General features: G+C 54.2%; 1 long non-coding RNA gene across 1 annotated transcript; it reads left to right on the top strand.

Annotated features, from left to right (window-relative positions):
- The first annotated feature begins 542 nt into the window (after nt 1-542).
- Nucleotides 543-9,914, top strand: LOC129404293 (uncharacterized). Its single transcript, XR_008629814.1, has 3 exons — nt 543-1,099; nt 3,253-3,361; nt 7,937-9,914. It is a non-coding gene; the product is annotated as an uncharacterized LOC129404293 (long non-coding RNA).
- Nucleotides 9,915-26,953: the final 17,039 nt, after the last annotated feature.

Below are 26,953 nucleotides of genomic sequence, written 5' to 3'. Positions count from 1 at the left end.
GCGCCTGCAGGTGGTCACCGGCCCCCCAGAACTCTGGGCTTTCCTGCGTAGCTCCTGCCCTGACGGGTCTCGCCGAGACCCCGTGAGTCGGCGCGGCCTCTCCTGGGGAGGCGCCCACCCCCAGCCGCACCCCCCACCAGCAGCCCCTTCTCGCAGCCCCGAGCCAACGTCCTGGGGTCTGGGGTCGCACTGGCACCTCCCACTTCAGTATCCCTAACGCTCCTTTCTCCCCACGCAGTAGCACCAGAGTTAATTTCCTGGGGCGGGGTTGAGGGGAAGACATACGTATAATGCGTATATATAGTCTGCTTTTTAAAGGGACATATGTAGTCACTATATATAAAGTGATTGTCTTCCAGTGTGAAGACGGACCGACCCCTCCTCGACCGTTGGGATCGCCCCGCCTGCCCCCTGCCTGTCCCTGAGCCTCCACTTGCCATCCCTCCCGCTACCCTCACTCCCCGCACCCGCTCAGCCACTGCAAGTTCTCATCACTCAGGACTTTTTTACTCTTTTGCAAATGCAGGTCTCAGATGCTAAGGAATTTGCTCCTGGCAACCACTGACCCAGCCTCCAAGACCCAGAGCGACTGTCACCTACTCCAGGAGCTCTCGGCCCACCTGAGGGCTCCCCCAGCATTCCTGGGGACCCCAGTGGCAGGCACAGTGTACATGGCCTGGCTTTTATTTCATTCATCCCTTTTTATTTCTCCTTCCAGTATCTTTTGAGAGTCTCCTGAGGGGACTGTCACTACATTAGTCTCTTGGGCAAAGGAGAAAGAAAGAAGTCCACAAATATCCAAAGAGGCCACACAGCAAGCCCTGGAAATGGTAATAAAAGTATTCAAGGGTCGGAGAGATAGTGCTTGCCTTGCACGTGGCCAGCCCGGGTTGATCCCTGGCTTTCCCTATGGTCCCTCGAGCACCGCCAGGAGTAACCCCCGAACATCACCTGATGTGGCCCCCCACAAAGTCTTCAAGATGCAAGGCTGCAGAGAGAGCACAGTACATAAGGCATGCAGCTGACTCAGGTTCCATCCCTGTGACTCAACAGAGTCCCCAGCACCTGCCAGGAGTGATCCCTGAGCACAAAGTCAGGGGTAAGTCCTGAGCTCCGCCAGATGCGGCCCAAAAGCAAAACAAAAAGTGTACTTTTTGTATGCAGATGTGCGCAGAAAGGTGGAAGTGTAAGGAGGGTGGTGACACAGGGTGGTGGCACCTGCGAGCCCTCTCACCAGAGTCTGTGCCTGCCACGGGCTCTGGAGACCAATGAACGAGCGAGAGAACTGCCGGGTTCTCCCCATCTCAGGGCTACAGAGAAAGGGGGCTCCAGCCTCAGGCCGCACCAGGACACAGCCCCAGGGAGGGTGACAACACTGGTCAGGAAGGGCCCCTCGGGATGGATTACACAGTCAAGCAGGGGTTAAGTGTAACTGGATGGAGAGGAAGAGGGTCTGGAAGAATGAGGCGCTGACGGGGACATGCAGGAGGCTGTACCCCCCACTGGATAGTGAGAGTGGGCGAGCAGAGGCCGGGCCGGAACCAGGCGCTCAGAGCGCAGGCCCGCAGCTCTCCCTGCCTCTCCGTGCTGGTCACGCTGGCGTCACTGCTGTCCTCTAGCTAAGGAAGCCACCTTAGCTAGAGATGCAGGTGGCTTTGGACAGAGGAGACCCAGCCCTGCCCAGTGCCAGGCGGAGCCACATGTCCCACGGTCCCAGAGGACACACACATCCAGTCCGTTAGGGGGAAAATCTCTCTTTGAGACCAGGCTTTTGATCCCCAGAAGCAGAATTTCTGGGCCATGGGTTCTTTTTGGTTTTGGGATTTTAAGCCGTATCTGGTGGTGCTCAGGGTTTACTCCTGGTTCCGTGCTCAGAGATCAATCCTGGTGGGCTTGGAGGACCCTATGGGGTGCTGGGGATCAAACCGGGGTCAGTCGTGTGCAAGGCCAGCACCTAACTGCTGTACTAGCTCTCGGGCCCCTATTTTCAATTTTGGAGCAACTGCTGGTGGTTCCCACAGAAGCTGCTACATTTCACCTCACCGCGGACAGGGAGGGATCGGCACCTCTCCAGCTCTTGCTGTTTTCCTCTTTGTGCTTTTGGTTTTGGACAGTAGCCATCCAGAGAAGATGAGGGGTACAGTGGAGTTATCCCTCTCCACTTGGGACAGACACAATATACCACCGAATATATCTTACTGTCTCCAGTTAGAGGGCTGTAAGGAACGTTCCCGAATCCATCCCCCTGCACACTGAAGGGGATGTTGAGGAGCGGCACTGAGAGTGGGTTCAGACATGCACCAGCAGAGCTCCAGGAGAAAGAGACACACGCTTGAGTAGCCCGAGGGTGGGGCGATGGCTCAAGGGGCTGGGAGGCCCAGGTTTGATCCCTGACACTGGGGAACTGATTGGGGCACCCCAGCACCAGCTGAGAAGGGCCCCCAAGTGCCAATGGACATGGTCCAAAACCCAACAAACAGCAGAAGGACTCCTGGAGCACTTCCTTAAGGAACTGCTCCCAGAACCAGCCCCGCAGCAAGGGAGCAGGGGCAGGGAGGCAGGTGCCGTGGGGAGGGGGAGGCTCGCCCAGTGCAGAAGGGAGCTGGAGAGGCCGCTCGTTAGTGGGGTCCAGCACCCCAACCACATTCCCCTTCCTCCTGGTCTCCTGGATGCGGCAGCAGGGCAAGGCCAGTCTCGTGGGCACAGCTGGAGGGAGAAGGGCGTGTGGACAGGGCCTTTAGTGGGAGCGCCAGTCTGCTGTCCTGAATGGCTTTATCCCTTTGCACCCCAGCGAGCGGCTTCACAACCCCACGTCTTTGCTAACATTGGATATTTCACTGTAGCACTGTCATCCTGTTGTTCATCGATTTGCTCGAGCGGGCACCAGTAACATCTCCATTGTGAGACTTGTTACTATTTTTGGATAGTGAATACACCACGGGGAGCTTGCCAGGCTCTGTCATGCGGGTGAGATACTCTTGGTAGCTTGCCTGGCTCTCCGAGAGGGATGGAGGACTTGAACCCGGGTCAGCTGCATGCAAGGCAAATGCCCTACCCACAGTGCTATTGCTCCAGCCCCTAACATTGACTATGTTAGAAACCTTTAAATAAATGGTAGGAACATTTATCGCTGTTAACTCTAAAAAAGGAGAAGTACTCAATCACATTTTTCTTCCATTTTACTTTCTCTTGATTAAAAAAAAAAAAAATCGGTGGGGTCACAGGTCCTTAAGGAATATGCCTTGCTTGTAGATGTGACCACAAGGCCTCCTGAGCACCACCAGGGACAGCCTGGAGTCAGAGTATCATGGCACCATGGTGGACACGGGACTGCCACCAGCGCAGCTGTCTGGCCACACGGGTAAGAAACTCCTTGCTAAGTGCAAAGGTAAATCTTTAGCTTTTCTACCATCAGAGAACTCAGATTCATTTTAACCTTACAGGGTTAAAACAAATGCACATTTTATGCTGTTAAAAAGAAAGTGGTGTGGTGGGGCCAGAGTGATTTACCACATGCTATTTTTTTCCCTTGGTCTCATGAATGAAATGCGCACTCGCTCGCTCTACCTCTCTCCCTCTCTCCTCTCTTTCCCTCTCTCTCTCCCTCCCTCTACCTCTATCTCTCCCTCTCCCTCTGTCTGTTTTCTCTTGCCTCTGTTTCTGTCTCTGTCTCTCTTACTCTGTTTTCTCTCTGTCTCTGTCTCTCTCTGTTTTCTCTCTGTCTCTGTCTCTCTCTGTTTTCTCTCTGTCTCCGTCTCTCTCTCTCTGTCTCTCTCTCTAACTCTCTCTCTCAAATTGGGGCTCCCGAACAACGCCCAGGGCCCGGGGCAGCACTCCCAGTGAGGCCTGTAGGGGCTGCGCGGTGGCGCTCAGAGGGCCCGGGGGCTACACCCAGTCCTGCTGGGCCGGGTACCACGACCGAGTTGCAGAGGGCAGCAGGCACTTAACTTCGATAATTTCTCCCCCGTTCCCACTGGATGTATTTATTTATTTTTGCTTTGGGGGTCACCAGCCTCTCCCCTTTATTTAATAGATTGTTTTCTAATTAATAGTGGAGCTGAGTATCTTAAATGTGCTAGATGTTTGGGGTTTTATATGCTGTGAACAACCTAACAGGAGCAATATATTTATTTTGGTGGGTCAATTTTATCTTATTCATTAGCTGGAGTTTCTTTTTAAATTTTGAATATTATCCCCCCCTCGCAAAAAAAAAATGAAGATATCTGGAGCTGGAGCAATAGCACAGCGGGTAGGGCATTTGTCTTGTATGCGGCCGACCTGGGTTTGATTCCCAGCATCCCATATGATCCCTGAGCACCACCAGGAGTAATTCCTGAGTGCTTGAGCCAGGAGTAACCCCTGAGCATCTCTGGGTGTGACCCAAAAAGCAAAAAAATTAATTAATACTGGTGCCCTCTTGAGCAAATCGATGGACAACAGAACGACAGTGCTACAGTGCAATTTAAAAACTAAAAATAAAGATATCTCCCATTAGTGGCTTATGTTCGTACCCTCTGCACATACTGGCCATCCAGAAGTTTTACAATTTACTTTTTCACTTTTTAACTCTGGAGAAGGGATTGTATATTATATATTATATATTGTACATTGTATGTTGTATATTGTACATTGTACACCTGAAACCCAGACAAGACTGGATTATTCAAGAATAACTTTGTAACTTTATAGTTCATGGTAAAATGTGGTTTGTGTTTTGGGCCATACCCAGCTTTCTTGGGCTTTGTGCTCAGGGCTCACTCCTGGTGGTTCACTGGGGACTCTGGCAGCATCAGGGGATTGAGCCAAGATCAGGCAAGGACCTTAACCCCTACCCTCTCCCTCCAGCCCCAACTTTTACATTTGAATCTCTTCAAAAGCAGGAAAACATTTGCTGCACGGGCCCTTCACAGTGGGGCCTCTGGTCTCAGCTCTCTAGCCAGGCTCCCCAAGAAGACAGTCTTGGGACTTTCCCCCCTGTTTTTTTTGTTTGTTTTTTAAAGGTTCCTTTTTTACTTTTTTTTTGGGGGGGGTGGGAGGGTCACACCAGCAATGCTCAGGGATTACTCCTGGCTCTGCACTGAGGAATTACTCCTGGCGGTGCTCAGGGGACCATAAGGGATGATGGGAATCGAACCCAGATCAGCCTCATGCAAAGCAAACGCCCTCCCCGCTGTACTATCACTCTGGCCCCATTTTCTACTCTGGCTTGGGGGTCCTACCAGGGGTGCTCAGGGGCCACATGATCGTATCTGGGCCCCTCTTACATGAACAGCAGGTGCTCTAGCCCGCAGTCATCTCTCTGGCCCCCTGTGTTTTTCTTTTAAAATTTTTATAATTTTGCCTTTTCACACTTATGTTTGTATGTGGCTGAAGGATTTTTAAAAATTTTTTTAAATGTTTTGTTTTTTCCCCCTCTCTGTTAGGGTTTTTTTTTGGGGGGCGGGGGGAGGTTAGTTTTGTTTTTGGCTTTTTGAGTTACACCAGCAACGCTCAGAGGCTAGTCCTGCGCTGCACTCTGGGATCACTCCTGGCGGTGCTCGGGGGGCCATAAGGGATGCCGGGATCTGACCTGGGTCGGCCAGTGCAAGGCAAACGCCCTCCCCACTGTATTATCACTCTGGCCCAGGGATTCGCTTTTTTGTGTGTTTGGTTGGTTGTTTTTTGACTTTTGGGGTTATACCCGGCAATGCTCAGGGGTTACTCCTGGCTCTACACTCAGGAATTACTCCTGGCAGTACTCATAGGACCATATGGGATGCTGGGGATCGAACCCGGGTCTACCCTCCACACTGTACTATCGCTCCGGCCCGGGGATTCCCTTCTATCCTTCTTCCTTATCGGTGGCCACTTTCCTCTACTGAAGGCTCCCCCCTGTTTCTCTACCAATCACCAGGCGAGCACAGACGCCAGTGTCACGGTCCTGGAAGTGTCAGCCACCAAACACTGACAATGATTTCAGAGGGAAAACCACACAGGTGAAGGGAGGCAGCAACCAGGTGACCATGTGACCCCAACTGATTGCTCCTGGGTGCAGACGGGACCCTAATTCCGACAGATGAGTGCTGGGACATGAAGGCAGTGCAGTATGGAAGATGAAAAAAAGTCTTTGTTTTAAGTGATAGCCTATTATTATGCATCTATGTAGTATATGTACAATAAAATTGAGGTGAGGGTGCTGGGGCCCCGGGCCTTACCCGAGCAAGCATGAGCTCTACTCCTGAGCTACACCCGCATCCACTTACCCAGTTCTACAGGGTCCCTGCCTTTGGGAGGCACGGGCTAGAGTACTTACAGGGAGAACTACGTGGTGCCCGGAAGCGAGCACAGAGGAGCACTCGGCCAGCGCCTGGGCGGGCCGGGGGCTCACAGGTATCCATGTGGTGGAGCACACTCTCTATTTTGAGTTTCTCTGCAAAAAAAAATTAAATTTCTGAAATTTAGAAAAATGGAGTCTTTGTAACTTCATATCTTCGTGTTATAACCACGAATATAACACAGCTGCTCATTTACTTATATTTTTGTGTCATGCAATAGTTTTATAATTTCTCCCATAATTCTATGCATTTTGTTTGTTTGTTTTTGGGTCACACCTGGCGATGCACAGGGGTTACTCCTGGCTCTGCACTCAGGAATTACCCCTGGCGGTGCTCAGGGGACCATATGGGATGCTGGGATTAGAACCCGGGTCGGCCGCGTGCAAGGCAAACGTCCTACCTGCTGTGCTATCGCTCCAGCCCCCAATTCTATGCATTTTTCATTCAATACATTTGCTGAATTCTTTGATTAGTCCTAAACACACTGATCATTTTTTCCAGACTCTTGGATTTTCAGAGTAGCCACTGAATCGTGTTCAATCAACAGTGGTCAGGCACATACAGAGACTAGGACACCCCGAGCAGGCGCACACAAGTGTCCTTGCCCAAGGCCCTGCTCACATTCCCACTGTTGTCTCTTCTGCAAGGTGCCACCAAGTCTCTCTGCCCCGCATGTCTCCAAGTGTGACTAAGGCCATCCTGGTGTTCTGGTTTTGGGTTTCAGTTTTGGGGTTTTTTTTCTTTTTTCATTTTTGGCCTCTGGGCCACTCCCGGCTGTGCTCAGGGACTGTAAGGGGTGCTGGGGGTAGAAGCTGAGTTGGCCGCGTGCAAGGCAAGAGCTCTACCTGCTGCGCTATCACTCTGGCCCTGCTATCCTGATGTTTTCACTTCTGTTACTTTTACTTTTCGCTTCTAGAATTTCCATTTAGTTCTCTTTCATATTTCAGTTTCTCTGCAGAGATTCTGTGTTGGTTCACTTCGTAAGATCATATTATTTTTGAAATCACTGAACACATGTCCCAACAAAATGTTTATAAATAATTGCCACTCTAGGGCTGGAGCTATCGTGCAGCTGCGAGGGCACTTGCCTTGCACGCAGCCAACCTGGGTCCATTCCTGGCACCCCAAATGGTCCCCGAGCCCTACCAGGAGTGATCCCTGAGGACAGAGACAGGGTGAGTCCTGAGCACTACTAAGTGTGACCCCCACCCCCCCAAAAGTCGTCAGTCCAAAACATTTGTCCTTTTTTTTTTTTCTTTTCGGGTCACACCGTGTGACGCTCAGGGGTTACTCCTGGCTTTGCACTCAGGAATTACTCCTGGCAGTGCTCAGGAGACCATATGGGATGCTGGGAATTGAACCTGGGTCGGCCACATGCAAGACAAACGCCCTCCCTGCTGTGCTATCGCTCCAGCCCCCAGCATTTGTCCCTAAGGTCAATATCTGAGCAATCTTTGGTTCAGTTTCTGTGAACTTTTATTTGTTTTTGCTTTGGACCATGGATTTGTTTTGTTTTTAAGCATCTTGTGATTTTTTAATTGAATAATAGTGTGATAAACAGTGTGGTTGTTGAGAGATGGACTCTGTTCTCTTCCTCTGAGAAGTGTCCATTTTCCCTCCAGCAGATAGAGGGACGGGGCTGACCCCCTGAACCAGCGGCGGGTTTGCATCCTCCTGACTGTAGTTCTGGGGAACTACACGGTTTCCCCAGCCCACCTGCTGCGTGGGCTCTGCCTTCCAGCTGCCCCCGCTGTGTGTCTGCGCATGCTCAGAGTGAACCCAGCACCCGCATCTTATTCCCGGCCAGGAATCGGCAGATCGCAACCCGTGGGCTCAACCCCCCTTCACCGCAAGGCCTCTGGAAACGACCTTTATGCGACTCAACTCGTCCACTGCTCGGAAACTGCATCAGCCTAGTCAAGTGAAGCTGGTAGCCCTCAAAGGGCAGACGCATGTGGAACGTAAAACTGGGGCCAGAGACATAGTCCAGGGGTTAACATGTTTGCCTGGTGTGTGGCCAACCCTGGTTTGATCCAGCACCATCTATGGCTCCCGAGCACCAACAGGAGTGAGCACAGAGCCCAGAGTAAGCCCTGAACACCACTGGGCATGGCTCAAACCTTCCCTCATAAACATAATCACTGTCACTGTCATCCCGTTGCTCATCGATTTGTTCGAGCGGGCACCAGTAACGTCTCTCATTGAGAGACTTATTGTTACTGTTCTTGGCATATCCAATACACCACACACGGGGAGCTTGCCAGGCTCTGCCGTGTGGGCTCCATACTCTCGGTAGCTTGCCAGTCTCTCCGAGAGGGGCGGAGGAATCGAACACGGGTCGGTGCCGTGAAAGGCGAAAGCCCAACCGCTGTGCTATCGCTCCAGCCCCATAAACATAATAAAATAACATATGAAAAAGAACTATTACAACTTCATTCTCAATAAATAATAACCCAATTTCAAAATGGGCCAAGGGTCCGAGAAGGCAGCTCTCCAAAAAGCGTCCACGAAAGCACAGGAAGAGACGAGAGGCCCAATGTCCTCAGCAGTCAGAGGACTAGAACCAGAGCACCAGGAGACACTCCTGACGCCTCGGGGGTAGAAGGAGGAAGGCAGAGTGCGCCGTGGAGTCTGCGGAGGAGGCTGTCACACAGCGGGAATGGTTCCTGGTGCGGGGGCTTTGCAGCCACCCGGCTCTTCTCCCATTTGGTTATCATGACTCCAAAAGCCACCCCAAGGACTGTACCCGAGAAAGGAAACTGTCCAGCGCCGAGAACACTTGTACACAAACATCCACAGCACCGTCGTTCCTTCGCAGCCCGAAGGTGACGATGGTCCAAGCGCACACCAGTTCCCGGGTATGAGATGGAGAGGACGTCCATGTGCCCAAATGACTGGGTGAGCAAAGCACGGCTGACAGATACATGGGATGTTCCGTCACCTAACAGTGCGAGGACTGAAGCATGAGATCCATGTGATCAATTTTTTTTTCAGGGGTACTCCCTTTTCCCATCCCTCACAGCCCGGAAAACCTCTGATCTGCCTTCTGTCTCGGTGGAGTCGCCTATTCTGGACATGTATCGCCACAGAATCGCAAAAAAGCATGGCCCAGTGCAACTGGTTTCTTTCACTTGTATTCAAAATTAATCAGGCCGGGGCCAGAGAGAGAGTTCAGCGGGTCAGGAACTAGCCTGCGTGCCGCTCACCCAGGTTCCATCCCCGGCACCACACAGGGTCCCCCATGCCGGCCAGGAGTGATCCCTGAGCACAGAGCCGGAGGTAAGACCTGAACACTGCAGGGTATGATCCAAAATCCCAAAATAAGTAAATACACAAATTTATATTGGACGCAGTGCTCAGTGACCCTCCCGAGGGCCATTCTGGATGCTCTGAGTGGGCGAGTTGCATTAGAAGTGAGCTATACCTCAGAGAAGCTGCTGCCCGTGTGAGCCGGAGGCAAGGACCTCAGGGAGGAGACGAGAGCAGGACAGGGAAGGTTGCAGCGGACAGAAGCGATGGCGCCACGCAGCTGCAGTTCCCTATGGTGACAGTCAGGATGCCCAGACTTTCTGATGAACCAGAAATGGGACAAGTGCAAGGGATGGGGGTCAGGGATGCTTTAAACGATGTCCTGAGCCCGCGCAGGCTGGACTGGGCTTTGGCCGAGACCGAGGGAGCTGAAGGAGAAGCTATCTGGGAGAGGATGAGGCGTCGCTCCTAGCTTTGCATGGCACGGTCTTGGCCTTCCTGCCGCTCTTGACTAGAGTTGAATCACACTCGGTAGTTTTTTTTTAATATGAGATGAATTTATAAACGTATTTCCTCCTTTAAAGCTGTGAAAGACGTAACAGACTATCTAATGTTAGAACTTTCTTCGTCATTATTTAATTGTGAGTTTGTTCTTTTCCTGTAATCATCTGGGGAAACCCTCCCAAGCTCAGGGGCCCAGGGACCCTCCCCAGCAATTCCTGGGTGACCGAAGGAAGTTCTGTGCGAGGGCTCAGGTCTTTGTGTTTTTGTTTGTTTTTTTGGTTTTTTTTTTTTTTGCTTTTTTGGGGGGAGGTCACACCCAGCGATGCTCAGGGGTTACTCCTGGCCTTGCACTCAGGAATTACTCCTGGCGGTGCTTGGGGGACTATATGGAATGCCGGGAGTCAAACCCAGGTCGGCCACGTGCAAGGCAAACGCCCTACCCGCTGTGCTATCGCTCCGGCCCCGGGCTCAGGTCTTTGTGCCGCTCTCTCTCGGTGGCTCCTGGCCCCAGAGCTGCACCTGGCAATGCTCAAGGAATCACGAGGTGCCAGGAAACGAACCGAGGCTGGTTGCAGGAAAGGCAAGCGTCTGCCCCTCTACTAGCTCTCTCACCCCTTGTTATAAAGTTTTAATACAGGCTGAATTTTGTTTTGGTTAATATTTAGGATTATGCATCAAGTTTCAAAACTGAAATTTACTTGCAGTGTCCTCTATTCAAATTGTCCTTGTCTCTAAACTTAAATAAGTTGCTTTTCTTCTTTCTTCTTTTGGTTTTAGGGCACACCTGGCAGTGCTCAGGTCATACTCCTGTCTCTGTGCTCAAGGACCACTCCTGGAAGTGCTGAGAGGACCATATAGGGTACTGGGGATTGAATCTGGGTTAACTGCATGCAAAGCAAGAGCCATCCCCACTTAACTATCTCTCCAGACTTTTATTTTTAGTTAAAATAATTTTTGTTCTGTTGATCAGCCTTATTGCCTCCTTACTTGCTATTTCATTAATTCCTGTTTTGAATTGATAACCACAATGTAAATGGTCTAAACGCCCAATGAAAAGGAAAGATTCAACCATATGCTAGCAACCAGAATTTCTATCTTTCTTTCCTTTCATTTATTTATTTAATTATTTTTGGCTTTTGGGCCACACCCAGTAGTGCTTAGAGTGAGCGCTCAGGGACCATTTCTGGCAGTGCTTGGGGGATCGTGTAACATATGGGGTGCTAGGGATAGAACCCAGGTCATCTGTATGAAAAACAAGAACCCTACCTGCTTTACTATGTCTCCAGGCCCAGAATTTCTCGTTTCCAATGACACTTTAGTTATAAGACAAACAGTTAAAAACAAAAGATAAAGATGAGATTATTATTAATCAAGAAGTTAGAGTGATTTTTTTTTCTGTTTTGCTTTTTGGGTCATACCCAGCGATGCACAGGGGTTACTCCTGGTTCTGCACTCAGGAATTACTCCTGGCGGTGCTCAAGGGACCATAAGAGATGCTAGAAATCGAACCTGGGTCACCCGCGTGCAAGGCAAATGCCCTACCCGCTGTACTATCACTCCAGCCCTAGAGTGATTCTTAATATCAGGCAAAGTATCTTTCAGAGCCAGGAACACCATAGAGCCCAAAAGAATATTTTATATAAAGAAGCCAACTGACTGAAAGTACACAATGAAACTAAAATTTAAGAACATAATAGAGTTTCAAACCATATGGAAGAAAAGTTAGTGAAATTGAAAGGCTACATAGGAAAAAATCTAGAGTTGACTAATACAACATTTCTTTTCTCAATAATTAACAGAACAAGCAGACAGCACTCTAGGAATATAGACTCAAGGGCACAATCTGACTCTCCTGACATGTAGAGAATACTCTAGAATGCACTCTGCTTTAAAACGCTCATCAAACATTTGCCAAGATAGGCCACTCTATGAGGGCTGGAGATATAAGCAGGGAGGGCGCTGGCCTTGCACACGGCTGACCTGGATTTGATCCCCAGCATCCTATATGGTCCCCTGAGCACCACCAGGAGTAATTCCTGAGTGCAGAGCCAGGAGTAACCCCTGAGCAACAATGGGCACGGCCCAAAAAACAACAAAAAGATTTCAAACCATAGTCCTAAAGTTTATCTATCTAGAAATAGAAACAAACAAGAAAATTAATACCAAAAAAAAAAAAAAAGCAGAGAGAAGGAAATAGAGATAGGATTGTAAAGACACGGAGAGAAGACAGAAAAACAACAGAGAAAATCAGTGATACCAAGAGTTGGTTCATTGAAAATATCAATCAAACAGCCAAAGTTTTAGAAAAAAAAGATATTTCCAACATCATGAATTAAGGAGAGAAAACACATTATGTAGGTAGGAGGGACCAAAAAAATATAATCATGAACAAGTTTACCTCAGCAATTCAAGACTTTGTAGGAAATGGATTAATTTCCCAACCCAAACCGCCAAGAACACACTCCAGAAGAAATAGACTTAATACTGAAGCCTAAGAAAGACGTTGCACTTGTAGTTAGAAACAATACCTCAGCAAAGAACACTCCAGGTCAGGTGCCCTTTTGCCAGGAATTCAATCAAACATTAAAAAAAAAAAAAAAGAGTTCTACACCCAGAGGGGAACACTAACCATTCGGTTTATGACCCGCCCCCCTCTGCACCAAAATCTGGACAGATCAGAAAGAACTTGCGGCCCGATATTCGCAGTGGCCACGGACTCAGGCAGCAACCTGGCCACCTCCCGGTTGGCTGGGACCGAGCCCAGAGCTCCAGGTTGGCTTGCTGGGAGATCAGCCCCGGCAAGGAAGGGTGTGAAGTGAGCAGAGCAGGGCTGACAGAGGCCCCCAGAGGGATCCGCCTCGTGCAGGCCAACACCCTTGGGAGTTTGTCGAATGAGGCTGGGCAACTCCAGGCCAAGGCGCTCGCCCGGGCCAAGTATCCCGGCCCCAGCGCCAGGAAAAGCATCCCCAGCAGACCAAGAGAAAGGCAGGGGACATTCGTGGCAGACAAACAGCCGAGGAGATCCTGACGCAAGGGAAGGCGCGACACGGACACTAACTGTGCTGTCGTCACGGGCAGGACCAGAAGCCCGAGGTGTGTGTGTGGGGGGGGAGGCGCGGGGCCGCCGGCCGGGCCAGGGAGGCCTGGCGGGATCCCTGGAGGGATCAGGCTTCCGGTCTCCAGCACCAGAAGCGAAATTATTTCTTCTTTTTAACTCGGGGGCCCTCGGAGGTGGCCCTAGTGCCTTACACCCGGGCGGCAGCAGCTTCAGCACGAGTCCAGCCCCAACTCTAATCTTCTCTCTTTTGTTGCACAATAGATCTGGCAGGTTTATACATATTCATGATGGTGAGAATTAGATTATGTAGAAATTAAAGGAAAGGAGGAACTTCCCCGAACAGACAAACAGAAAATCTGGACAAATGGAAGTCAAATGGCAAAACGATCCATAGAGACCCAGCCAGAGAAACAAGTACCTTATGTGTCAATGAAGTAAGCATCCAGTTAAAAGGCAAAAAAGGTTCAAATGTAAAATTCAAGTATAGGATATCCATGAAACCTGACTTGAAAGAGACCCAGGCTGAAGGAAAGGAAACGGGATCTATCGTGCAGGTAGCAGACAGCAGGCTGCTTGGTTGTATTAACTGCCGATAAAATCGACTGAAGACTCAGATGGTTACCAGAATAAAGAGGCACTTCACAGTGATGATGGGGCAGCTCGCCGGGAAGGCAGCAGTGGGAAATATGGGATGTTCTGGAAAGGCCTGAGGAGGGTGAGTGGAACATTCGCACTCAGCGCCACTTCCCGAAGCTAGTCCCCTGCAAGTGGCTAACAAGGGGCCGGGCAACTAGGACAGGCCTGGGGGTGTGGGGAGGATGCTGGCCTTACACGCGGCCAACCCAGATTCAATCCCCGGCATCACAGGTGGTCCCCTGCGGGGTCAGGAGTGAGCCCTGAGCATTGCCAGTGTGGCTCACAAACAAAAAAAGGGAGAAAAAAGTTTGTTATGATAAATTCCGGACCTGGCAGAAGCACAATGAATCCCGACTCACCCATCACCTAACCGTAACACTCATCCGCATCACGCTCGACTTCCTTTCCTCCCCCCTCTCGAAGTACCTTTCTGTTCATTTTGCTGAGCCATATCCAGTGGTGCCCATGATCACTCCCTGCTCGCTACTGGGCATCCACACAGTGCAAGATCAGCCGTGTACCGGGCACTACCTTAACTGGACTGTCTCCAGATCCGAATCTATTTTGTAAAAATATTTAAGTGGTGACCTTTCATTCATTAAAGGAATTTTTTATTTTTATTTTATTTATTTATTTTTGCTTTTTTGGGGGTCACACCTGGGATGCACAGGGGTTACTCCTGGCTCTGCACTCAGGAATTACCCCTGGCGGTGCTCAGGGGACCATATGGGATGCTGGGATTCGAACTCGGGTTGGCCGAGTGCAAGGCAAACGCCCTACCCGCTGTGCTATCGCTCCAGCCCCTAAAGGAATTTTTTAAATGTCTTTTATTTTGGGGTCACCCAGCAGCATGGGGGCCACATCTGGCTAAGGAACCTCGGAGTCACTCCAGTTGGTGCTCGAGGGACTATACGCAGCGGTGGACCTTGAGCAAAGTTGGCTGCGAGTCAGAGTCCTTGTAGAGGGCACCAAGAAGTATCACACATAAGAGGCGAAAATGATCAACTAACCCTCATCAATGTGCCAATGTTTTGTTTTTCAAAAGACACCTCTAAGGGGGACCAGAGCAATAGCACAGCGGGTTAGGCTCTCGCTTGCTCTGCATGCAGCCGACCTGGGTTTGATCCCCGGCATCCCATCTGGTCCCCTGAGCACCACTAGAAGTAATTCCTGAGTGCAGAGCCAGGAGTAACCCCTGAGCATTGCAGGTATGACTTCCCCCCTCAAGGGCAACGTTAAGGAAAGTAAAGACTAGTTACATGAGGAGAGAAAATACTTCCAAACATCGGCCTGTTAGAGGCCTTGTAACTAGACAGAATTGTTACAGCTCATGAGAAGGTAAGCAATCCAAACAAAATGGGGTAAAACATTTGTTTAAAATATTACTGGAGGGGCTGGAGTGATAGCACAGCGGGTGGGGCGTTTGCCTTGCACGCGGCCAACCTGGGTTCAAATCCCAGCATCCCATATGGTCCCCTGAGTACCGCCAGGAGTAATTCCTGAGTGTAGAGCCAGGAGTAACCCCTGTGCATCGCCAGGTGTGACCCAAAAACCAAAATAAATAAATAAATAAAATAAAATATTACTGGATATTGGGCTGGAGTGATAGCACAGCGGGTAGGGTGTTTGCCTTGCACGCGGTTGACCTGGGTTCGATTCCCAGCATCCCATGTGGTCCCCTGAGCATCACCAGGGATAATTCCTGAGTGCAGAGCCAGGAGTGACCCCTGTGCATCGCCGGGTGTGACCCAAAAAGCAAAAAATAAAATAAAATAAAATATTACTGGATGTTGAAATAAGCACAGGAAGAGATGCTTCAAATGTTAGGTAAGGGGGTCAAAGAGATAGTACAGTGGGTAAGGTACTTCTCTTGCATGCACCCAATCCAAGTTGATTCCCAGCATCGCATATGGTCCCCCTAGCACAGCCCGTAGTAATTCCTGAGTGCAGAGTCAAGAGTAATCCCTGAGCATCTCTAGATGTGACCCAAAATCAAAAACCAGACTAAAAAGGGATGGGTTCCCGAACTTTGTATGAGGGAAGTATAAGCACAAAAGTGTATAAATCTGTAACTGTACCCTCACGGTGATTCTCTAACTAAAAATAAATAAATTAAAAAAAAATCTTGCCTTAAAAGAATATCACCATCTCAATAAATTCTAAAATTGTAAAAAAAAAAAAAAAAAAACAGACTAAACCAAACTGAACAAAAGTTCAAACATAGCCATGAATTTGGCACCAGAAGCACAAACACTGAAAGAGAAAAAAAAATACATGAAATGAACTCCATCAAAGTGAAAACCTTTCCTGCACGAAGGACACTATCAACAAAATGAGGCAGCCCATAGCCTGGAAGAAATATTTGCAAATCATTTCACTGATAAGTGATTAATATCTAGAACATATCAAGAAATCTTAGAATCCTGGGGCGGGGATGTGGGTCTGCAGTAGAACACTTGTCTTGCATGTGTAAGGATGTGGGTTTGATCCCCAGAAAAAAGCATCCTACGTGGCTGGAGCCATAGCACAGCAGGCAGGGTGTTGGCCTTGCACGTGGCCGACCCGGTTTTGATTCCCAGCATCCCATATGGTCCCCTGAGCACCGCCAGGAGTGATTCCTCAGTGCAGAGCCAGGAGTAATCCCTGAGCATCGCCAGGTGTGACCCAAAATGCAAAAAAAAAAAAAAAAATCATCCTAAAAATTAAACAACAAGCAACTTAACTGAGAACTGGGTGAAAGAAGTTTGTCACAGGGAGACCAGAGAGAGAGTCAGAGCTTAGCCAGAACGACATATGGTCTCCCAAGCCTCTCCGTGAGTGATCCCTCAGCACTGCTGGGTGTGCCCCCCCAGCCCCCCAAAAAAAGCATGTCAGAAGTAGGGCAAACAGGATGATCTCACTCACCTGCTGAATATCCTGAGACAAAATGAGGAAAAAGACAATAGGAGCAACAACAGACCCTTGACCTTGGATGTCAGTAGCGATCACCAAGCCCTGGGGTTGGGAAGGAACATCGGGACTTGGGGACACAGGGACGGCGGCGGGGCATTGGGGGCACTTTGCGGTGTGGAGATTTGGACATCAACACCTTATATTTTGGCACCAACAGAACCATCTAAAACTAAACTATAATAAAAATTCAAGTAATAATAGTAATAAATTTGTAAAGTTATGTGGAAAGAGTGAACTGGGTGAAAAATTTGGTTTGACGCTTTCGCAGAGAAGTTTCGGACCATGCTGTAGTGATGCAGCACTGAGCGCCTGGCTCCACGCTGGGGGGATCCGAGCGATGTGCAAACAGGTGCCCGTACCCCAGAGTAGCAACAGAGGGCAGGCGTGCCCCGGGCTCCCGTCCCTAGAAGACAGGGCCAGTGCAGCGCCCTGGGGTCCAACACTGAACGAGGTCGCATTTTTGATTTTTTTTTTATTTTATAAAGTAGTTCACAGTATTTAATTACATTTAATATCCAAACACCAATCCCACCACCATGACACCTTCCCACCACCATATTTCAGATGTTTCCATCCCGAACCCCAATCCCTGCCCCAAAGCGGAACTGAAATAATATATTTTGTATTGTTTGTTATGAAAAACCGCTGAAAATGCTACAAAAAAGTATCCTTAGAGGGAAGAGTATGAAGATTGTTGTATTTCATCCAGGGGCCATTAAGCCGTTCGTTCTGTAAGGGATCACTAACATGTTGTTAGAGTTGAGCCTTGTGTGCCTTTATATATGTATCTTTAAAAAATATATTTCTCTCTAAGATTGGTTGCCTTCTACTTTGAACCCCATCAGGTGTGGTGCTGTACTCCTGGAGAACGGGTAGGCTGTGTCCTATGAAGTGTCGCATTGTAGCATTTGCGGCCGCTGGTCTAGGAATAGGTTCACTCATGGGTGAGACTTGGCCCCAGCGTGCGGAGAGTGGCCATGAGCGTGGTGGCGGTTGAGTTCTGGAGGTTTTCGTCTGCAGGGGCTGGGTCCCTCGGGGTGGGGAGGGGTCTCACCTGACCCCCTCTGGGGTGCCCTGGCGCGGGGTCCCGAGGCATGGTCATGGCATGTGTTGTGTTATGCTCCCTTCCAGGGAGAGAAGGACTTGCGATCTGGATGGACAAGGTCACATTTTTATGCTTTTTTTTTTTTTTTTTTTTTTTTTTTTTTTGCTTTTTGGGTCACACCTGGCTATGCACAGGGGTTACTCCTGGCTCTGCACTCAGGAATTACTCCTGGCAGTGCTCAGGGGACCATATGGGATGCTGGGATTCGAACCTGGTTTGGCCGCATGCAAGGCAGACGCCCTACCCGCTGTGCTATCGCTCCAGCCCAGAAACGAAGATTTCTAACCTGAAAAAGTTGGAGGAGGAATAAACAGCAGAGAGACGCAGACACAGAGAGAGAAAGAGAGAGAGGAGGTAGAAAGGAAGAAAAAGGAAGAAAAGCGAAGAAAATTAAAGGTCCATCACGCAACAAGAACTCCTGCGACAGGAGCGCCAGTGTCCGAGAAAGCTGCCGGGTGGAGAGACAGGACTCCCTGGGGACCAGAAGACACAGCGCCGGAGCCACGCCCCCTCCCCACACTCAGCGCCGGGCCACGCCCCCTCCACACATCCAGCGCCGGGCCACGCCCCTCCACACACCCAGCGCCGGGACACGCCCCCTCCACACACCTCGGGGTCCTTGGCAGCCCCGTGGGTGTAGCTGGAGGCGCACGATGCGGCCTTTTCCTATTTTTTTCTTTTGAGGGGGGCCTTTTGGGTAACACCCGGCGACGCTCGGGGGTGACTGCTGGCGGTGCTGGGACCGTATGCGATGCCTGGGTCGGCCAGGTGCGGGGCAAACGCCCTTCCGCTGTGCTGTCACTCCGGTCCCTACTTTTACAGTGACGCTGTAAGACCTGCTCAGCCTTCCCATTGGCCTCCAGAGCTCCCGGGGGTCGCGTTCTCACCCTGAAGCCCAGCGCGGGAACGTGAGGCGGGAGGGGCGCACAGGGCACCCGGCCCCACGCCAGGATCTGCTGGGACCCTGGAGTTCACCGCCCCAAGCCGTGGTCCACCCCACGGCCGAGCTCCTGCCCCCACAGGGCGCCGTCTCTCTGTCAGCTTCCGGTACCAAGAGCCGCGCTCTGCCCCCAGACAGACCCAGGAGACATGCCCGGCTGTCCGTGGGGGCCGGTGGCAGCGGGCTAAGTGGACAGGCATCCCAGACTTGCAGGGGTGGACTAGGTCCTCGTCAGCGTGCCAGCGCCTGGTGCCCAGCAGTCCTCGCCCATGACTGACAGGGGGTCTAGGGCTGTCAAAAGGGGGGCAGGGGGCCATCCTGCCCGCATCTCAGGTGGCTCCTCCCAGCCTGGTGGATGAGAGAGACCGGCAGCGCGGCACTGTGAAATGTCAGAACCCGGGACGGAGAGAAGGTGCTGAGGGACGGCACGTGGAGGGAGGGGGGAGGGGAGGCAGCTGTCAGGGCGCCACTAGGAGCCGCCTGCCAAGGAGGCACCTTTCAGACCCCGCTCCTGTTACAAGTCTCTACCTTTCCACGTGGTCGAAGCGGAACGAAGGCCATTTCAGCCCTGTGGACTTGCTCCGTATACCTTTCTTTTTCTTTCTTTTTTTTTTCTTTTTGGGTCACACCCGGCGATGCACAGGGGTTACTCCTGGCTTTGCACTCAGGAATCACTCCCGGCGGTGCTCAGGGGACCATATGGGATGCTGGGATTTGAACCTGGGTCTGCCGCATGCAAGGCAAATGCCCTAACCGCTGTGCTATCGCTCCAGCCCCTCCGTACACCTTTCTTGACGCCACCAGCCGGCGTCAACCCACACGTCACCCGGAAATGACCACGGCCATAAGGGCCGGGCACCCACACCCCAGGACAGGGCGGGAGCCCCGTGTTCCCCACAGTCCCTGTCGTGAGGGACACTGGGGCCAGAGGAACACCATCTGCCGTGAAGGGCTCACACGACAGGCCGCGGAGCCACGGATGAGCCGCCAATGACACCAGCAACATCCCCTGGATGGACCAGGGGACGAGGGGTGCCACAGGTCACTCTGAGGTTCCCGCAGCCCCCGCCGAGGCTGCAGCTGGAGAAGCCCAAGGACCCCTCGAGATTCCTCCGAGGAGCGGACGCTGATGTCTGCACCCCAAGAGGAGACCATGGCCCGCCGAGGCACGAGTTTGTGGGAGCTACTGAGGGAGCCCAAGAAGGTCGCACGGGCCCCTCGAGCCGGCTGCTCAGCACTGGCAGGGGTGGCACGGGGACACCCTGGGCTCAGCGAGGGCAAACTGCACCCCACACACGCGGTCCCACACGTGCCCACTGCCCCTCCGGCTCTCCGCGCCGCCTTTGGAAGCAGACTCGGGGCAAGCTGAAGAAGCAACGGCCATTCCTGCACCCGGGAAAGAATGTTGAGCCTCCCCAGGCCCCCAGAAATTGCCGCGCAAATAACACACAGCGCCCTCGGCTGCTAGAGCAGAAGGGGGCGGAGGCGACCCCGGGAGCGGCGGGGCGGGGGGTATATAAAGTCACTGCCGCAATCCTCGCCCACCCTGGCGCTGCCCTGGGTTCTCACAGCCGGTCTCAGGGGCCACATGGTGAACCTGAGGGGCCTGGGGGCCACCTGTTGGCAGGGAGCTGCCGCCCCGGTGCTCTCAGCTTTGTGCCTCTTCTGGGGACACGGACCTGGAGGCCTCAGCATCTCAGTCCCTGCTTCCAGCATCTTCTCTGGGCTGGTGGAACAAAGCTCCAGCCCAGGCCAGAGTCTGGGCACGAAGGGGGGGCCCGGGGTTCCGTTTCCTAGCAACCGGCTTCCCTGCTTGGCCTCTGTCCCTGTCGCTGCTGGGTTCCTGCCTTGGGGAAGGGGGTGTTGAAGGTGGGGGTGTTGCCGCCTGCCGCAGGCAGCCCCCAGCTCCGTCTTCGCCAGGGACAGGTCTCGCCCAGTCAGGCCCCGAGAGAAACACGGATTGAGCTCAGCCCTTTGACTTTCTGTCTCTAGGTCGAAACTTAGTGAAAAGTCTAACAGCCAGTGAGTTCACGCGCCACCGTTTGAGAAGGCTGGGGCAGCACACGGTGGATGGCGCGCTGGCCCGACTCAGGGGGCCACACGTGGCGCTGGCACAGCACCAGGCTCTGCGTGTAAGCCTGGACTCTCTCCAGCCCCCTAAGATTGCTTTTGAAAAGCCCCCATGGGGAAACCTCACAGGCAAGGGGTTGCTGACAGAGGATCAAAACCTCCCATGGACACCAGCAACTGGGGGTCACTACTGGGAGCCCTGGGGACACCTGAGCAGACATGGGTGGACATCCTCCCATGGGGCAGCTGAACCGAGGCCACCTCCAGCCCCTGGAAGCCGGGGGCTCACCCTGCCCCAGGTATCCCGGCTGCGGGGAGCAGCTGGAGTCACCTTGCCAGAGCCGGCGGACCTAACCGGGGCTGTGTCTCTGATGGGGGTCTGCTTCCAGGGCGCAGCTGTAGGGATGACAGATTATCCCCCTCTTCCTCTCCACGGTCACCCGAAGCACCCTTAATCCTCTTGCACCCCCCATCTGCCTCAGACTCCCCTCCATGGGGACGCCTGGCCCCAACCCAGTGACAGATGTTTCCCCCCAGTGTCAGGGGACTGACAGCCACTTCCTCTCCCAGTGCGGGGGGGCTGCCCTCGCTGAGACTGGGGTCGGGGACCCCCTCCTGCAGCTCCCAGCTCCTGGGGCTCCAGTGGTCTGCTGTGACCCCAGGCTGGGCTCCCGACCCAACCGGGCTTCAGTGGTATTTGCAGGGTCCTGGTGCCAAGGAGGTGCATTCTGAGACTGCAGATGGGTATTTTGGGGGTCACAAGTAGTGACCCCCAAGGCAGCAGCCAGGCCTCCACTACTATGGCAAGTACAGGGTGGGAGGCGCATTTGCTCTGCCGGACCGAGGTTTCTCCCCAACGCTGACCTCTTGCTCAAAGGGGGGCCTCCCCCCAGGTCTGGACTCTGCACAAAGGGCAATGGGAGCCGAGAGAGTCCCCCTCATGCGGGCTACAAGCCCCCCCACTCCTCCGGAGGCCGAGGAGACTGCGGAGAGGCTCAGTATGTGCTGGACAACAGCGCCCGCTGTCCCTCAGATGCCCCCGTGGCTGGAGGCTGAGTTCCCTCGAATTGTCCTGCTATGAGACCCTCGCTTCCATCGGTACCAGCTGTCCCCGACACGAGGGGTGACGGAAGGGCTGGGGACTCTGGCTTGGCCGCCTGCACACATGGTGGCCTGGGGGTCGCAGGAACAGGGTGAGCCTCGGAGCAGCACGGCCGCGCGGCCACCCCACGCCTGCACCAGGGGCTGGGGTCTTGCGGGGACCCTCTGCGGCCGGCACCCCAGGGCGCTGTGGGGCAGGGTCCTCACCACCCCGAAGGCACACAGCGGCTGTTTTACTGCTCAGACTTACTGACTTGGTGAGACTAGGCGGGGGCCGCTGAGTCCTGCCGTCCGTGGTCAGGTCCTCAGAACGCAGTGTCATACACAGAGCCACGCACGGACGCACGCATGCGCGAACGAAGCCCGGACACACTGACTCAGGCACACGGACACACAGACGCACGGATGCACGCATGCACGAATGTACAGACGTACGGATGCACGGATACACGCATGGACGCACACACAGACGCACAGACACATGGACGCACAGACGCACGCACGCATGCACGCACGGACACAGACGCACGGACACACGGACGCACGGATACACGGAAACACAGGCGCATGTACACATGTATGGATGGATGTGTGGTATCCATTCATCCCACACACATGGATACATGCACACACGGAGCTCGCATGCACGGACACATGGATGCAAGAACACGCGGGGATGCACAGAAGCCAGGCACGCGCACCACACACAGGTCGCTTGTACTGCGTGTCCGCGTGCTCACTACACACACACACACTCACACACTCACGAAATCCTGCATGTGCTGTCTGTGCGCATGGTGCACTGAACCCCAAATTGGGGCCCAGAGCCCGCACGCTGGTGGCGGCAGCTCGAGAGCGACAGCGTGGAGCAGCCACTAGCCGAGGGCAGTGGAGCAGTGCGTCAACCTGCCTGGTGGCCCAGGGGACCCATATCCCGAACAGCGCAGGGCTGCAGGGTCTAGCGGGGGCAGAGTCTAACAGTGTTTCCCAAAACGGTGGCTGCCGCGTCCCCCAAGTGCAGGGGGCCACTCGGAGCCGTGGGTGCAGTCGGTGGGGGTCAAAGGGTCTCTGCCCCCGCAAAGAAGGTGGTTTCCAGGGAGCACAGATTGATTTCTTTTCATGAAAGGGGGTTGTAGGCGGCTGAGTCTGGGAACTTTGGAGCTAGAAGTTTCTGAGTCGGCGCCACAGCCTCCTGCCACGTCCACCTCCTTTCCTCTGAGCCCACCATCCTCACCCCATGGCTGGCTGCGTGCCATGGCCGCCTCTCAACAGGCAAACCACGACTCACACGGTCTCTCCAGGGGACGCCCGCAGCCTGACGGTGAGACAGAACTGTGTGAAGTCCAACATGCCAGGAGCCTTGTCCTGCTCCCCCAAAGAACCCCCGTCCTCCCCGCCCCGGCAGCCACACGCGCCTGCACTCGGCGGGCTGGAGCGTCCCTCCATTAGCCCAGCCCTGATGCACAGCAGGCCAGCCCGTAAAAACATTCCTCTGGCCCACACCGTGACGCCGAGTTCTGAAATGGGGCTGGGCCGTCCTGCTGAATGGCAGCACGAGCGAGGAGCTTGGGCAGCTGGTGCCCAGGGGGCACGGCCTGGTGCCGGAAGCCCCGGTGCTTCCTACCCATTGGCTTGTTCAAAGCCTCTGAGTCCCGGGAAGCAGAGCGGAAGCTGTGGTCGTGTCTCCGTCCCGGCACGGTGGCAGCGGCACCTGAGGCTGGGCCTGCCAGCTCCTGGGGAGGTGGCGCCCACTCGGCTCTGCCCTTAATTGCACAGCTGGGAGTGATCCAACAAGTTCAGTGGCATACCGGGCCACAGGTCCCCTCCGCCCCCCGCCCCCCCACCGCCTTGGCCTTGGAAGATGCCACCAGAGGGAGGTCAGGAGACAGTCGCCGTGTCTGGAAACATCAGTCCGTGGGTCTGGCCCCACCAGAAGTGGGTTGCCGAGGCTCAGAAACTCCTGGAAAGTAAATCCCCGAAGGAGGGGGAGCCAGCCCAACTTCGGGCCCTATGCCAGGAGCTGGGTGCCATGGAAACCCTGAGATCCTCCGTCTCGGTGTCCCGTGTGGTTCAAGTGTGGGGCACCTGCGTGGGGTGAGGCCCTGGGTTTTATTCTTTGTGCCATGTACCCTCATCCCCTCCACACGAGTGGCCTGGTGGCTCCGGAGCACTGCTGGGTGTGGCCCCTGCAACAGAAGTTCGTCTTTAAAGCCAGTAAACAACTGCTCGTCCCCCTCAGGGGAACTGTCAGGCCCCTCGGGGACGGCAGCCTTTAGGACACTGGGTGCCCCCGCCCACGGCTGGGGTGAGCCCCAGACAGGGCTTCTTGCCCGGCCTGCAGCCTGTCCTGCCCAGCAGCGCCTGGGTTTGGAGCCCAGGCTGGAAGTCAGCCCCAGGCCTCGACAGCAGGTGAAACCCCAGCCGTGACCAATGCCGCAGGATGCCCTGCGTGTGCCCCCTCTGCCGTTTCTCGTGTCTCCAGGAGCCGCGATGCCCCTGGAGCCAGCCCAGCCCAGGTCCTGTCTCTCTGCTCGCTCCTTTCGCTCACCTACTGTTTCCCTTCTGCCCGAATCGCAGGTGGGCACAGAGACCCAGGTGGCTGCCAAGATCCCCCTGAGGAAGGTTCTGGAGGAGCCATCACGGTGCCCTGGAGAGCAGCCTTTCAGGCCCCAGAAGGGAAAGAGCCGCGTCAAGCTCTCCCGGGACAGCCCGCTCCCCTCAGCCCGGAGAGGTCTGCTCGGGGGACGCTCAGGAGAGAGGGGCCAGCGCTCTCCTGGATTTGGGTCTGCCCGACCTGCTGTCCCCACAGGGAGCCAGGTCAACCAGGAGCACTGGAAAGAGGCCGGCACTCTCTGAGGAGCAGGGGCCCGGCTCCGGAGTGACACCGCTGCTGTCACTGACGTTGACACAGGGTCATGGATGAGGGGCTGAAAAATCTGGGTTCTGAGAGGCTGCTGGGTCCGAGGGAGCCCAGCCACGGTGGCAAAGTGCCACAGGGACAGGCTGCATAGCACCCAGGAACACACAGGGCTCGGGGGCCACTCCGGAGGCCTCTGGTGCACACGGGGGGTGCTGCCGGGTGGCCACAGCATCTCCCAGGTCTCCCCTTGGTCCCCGACGACCCCTTCATCTTTGCGACGCCAGTGGCACTGCCACGGGCCGGGCCAGCACCCTCCACCCCTCCCCGTCGTGCGGCTCCTTTCTGTGGTTCTGCTCCTCTTGTCCCCTTGTACAAACATCGCCTCTTTCTCAACCCTGCAGAGGCGATAAAACAGGGGAGGTTTAATTAAAGGGCAGGAGCTCGCCAGAGAAGCCGGGGCGCTACACCCTTCCCGCCGCACACGCGCCGCTGGGCCATTACTCAATCCTTCCGGGGCCTAACCCAGAAAGCTTTCCTCCGCATCGTCCCCGGCGTGGACTCCGGGGCCGGGAGACTTTCTGTTGGGGGTGGAAGATCGGCGCCGAGGGGCGCTCTGCCCAGCCACGTGCTGCCCGTGGCCCTCGGGACACCGCCGGGCCGGCCAACCCCTGCAGCCATGCCCGGGAGCAGCAGTGCAGGAGCCCAGGCTGGAGTGGGCAGGGACAGGCCGGCAGAACCAGGAAAACCTGTTCCCGGGTGGAGAGGCCAGGCCTGCTGGGCGGGGGCCTCGCGGTGCTCTCCACTCGGTGGGTGGTTCTGTACTTCCGTGGAGGGAACCTGGCCGGCCTCTGCCTCACGTGGTGATGTGCGCTAGCTTAATGGTGCGGGTGTGGGACACAGGGTGAGTGACCCTAGCCTGTAAAACAAGCACCTGCGGGGGACCCTGGGGCCTTGCGTCGCCTGTGGCAGCTTTGGCCCTGGCACTGCACACGGCACCCAGAGACTGCCAGGAGTGGCCCTGAGCGCCACTGGGCACGGCCACCGCACTTGGTTATGTGGTAAAGTCCTTTTTAATAAAAATAAATAACAAAAACACCTCATGTGAAATTTGCTTCTGAATTGATGGTCTTGAGAAAAAGCGGTGTGGGGCGTGTGTGGGAGGGGGGTGTCGGGGAACTGGGCTTCTGAGGACCCCTTTGGGCAGGTCTCAGCCAACCAGCCCGGCAGGTCCGTATTTGCATGCCACGGCGCCAGGGCTGTGCCCAGCGATGCCGAGGGGACTGACCCGGTGCCCTCCGTCCCAGCACAGTCCTGCAGCAGGACCCTAGCTGGGAGTGGGGGTGCTCAGGTCTCCCTCCGGGTTCCCTGGAGGCCCGAACTGGCCTTGGAGGAAGGATGAGCCTTTCCAGGGGGAGTCAGGCTCAGAAACCACACCCCTAGCTCCTCCCAGAGCACTTGCTGGGGTCAAGCCAGGTTCCCAGAGGTGGGCCGGGGGTGGGAGGGTGAGATGGGGACCAGGAAGAGCATCAAAAGGAAAAAATGAAGGTCCCAAGGACAGAGGAGGCAGAGGGGCAGCAGGAGGGCTCGGCGCACAGTGCTCAGAGGCAACTTCCTATCCTTAGGCCAGGGGGAGGGAGGCCTCTTGGGTGCAAAGTCGAGCAGGCTGCCCTGTACCCTCCAGCAGCCTCCCAGGGGCACAGGGGGACGAAACCACACAGACGCGAGTTCTGGCCCGCTGGAACCAGTTACAGGTTGGGCCCGCTCTAATTCTGCCAGTAACATGTGCAGAGGAAGACAAGAAATCGGGAAAGCGGGAAGGGAACGGACGCAGTGCACTGCGGGGCAGAGGTGAGGAAGGCACCGCGGGGCCCCAGGGGACGGGGTAGGACACTCATTTCTTATGAAATAAATTAGGGAAAAGGATTCATTTATCCTAGATTCTCTGGATACTTGCTTCATTGCTACTTTTCTTCAAGAGCCCGGCAAGCTACTGAGAGTATTGAGCCCAGGCGGCAGAGCCTGGCAAGCTCCCCGTGCGTATTGGATATGCCAAAAACAGTAACAATAAGTCTCTCAATGAGAGACGTTACTGGTGCCCGCTCAAACAAATCGATGAGCAACGGGATGACAGTGACTTCTGCTTTATCTTCAAAGGTTCTTGTTT

Source organism: Sorex araneus, chromosome 4, assembly GCF_027595985.1.
Source record: "Sorex araneus isolate mSorAra2 chromosome 4, mSorAra2.pri, whole genome shotgun sequence".
Lineage (NCBI taxonomy): Eukaryota > Metazoa > Chordata > Mammalia > Eulipotyphla > Soricidae > Sorex > Sorex araneus.
The sequence above is the reverse complement of the archived record's forward strand: the minus strand, read 5'-3'. Positions and strand labels throughout refer to the sequence as shown.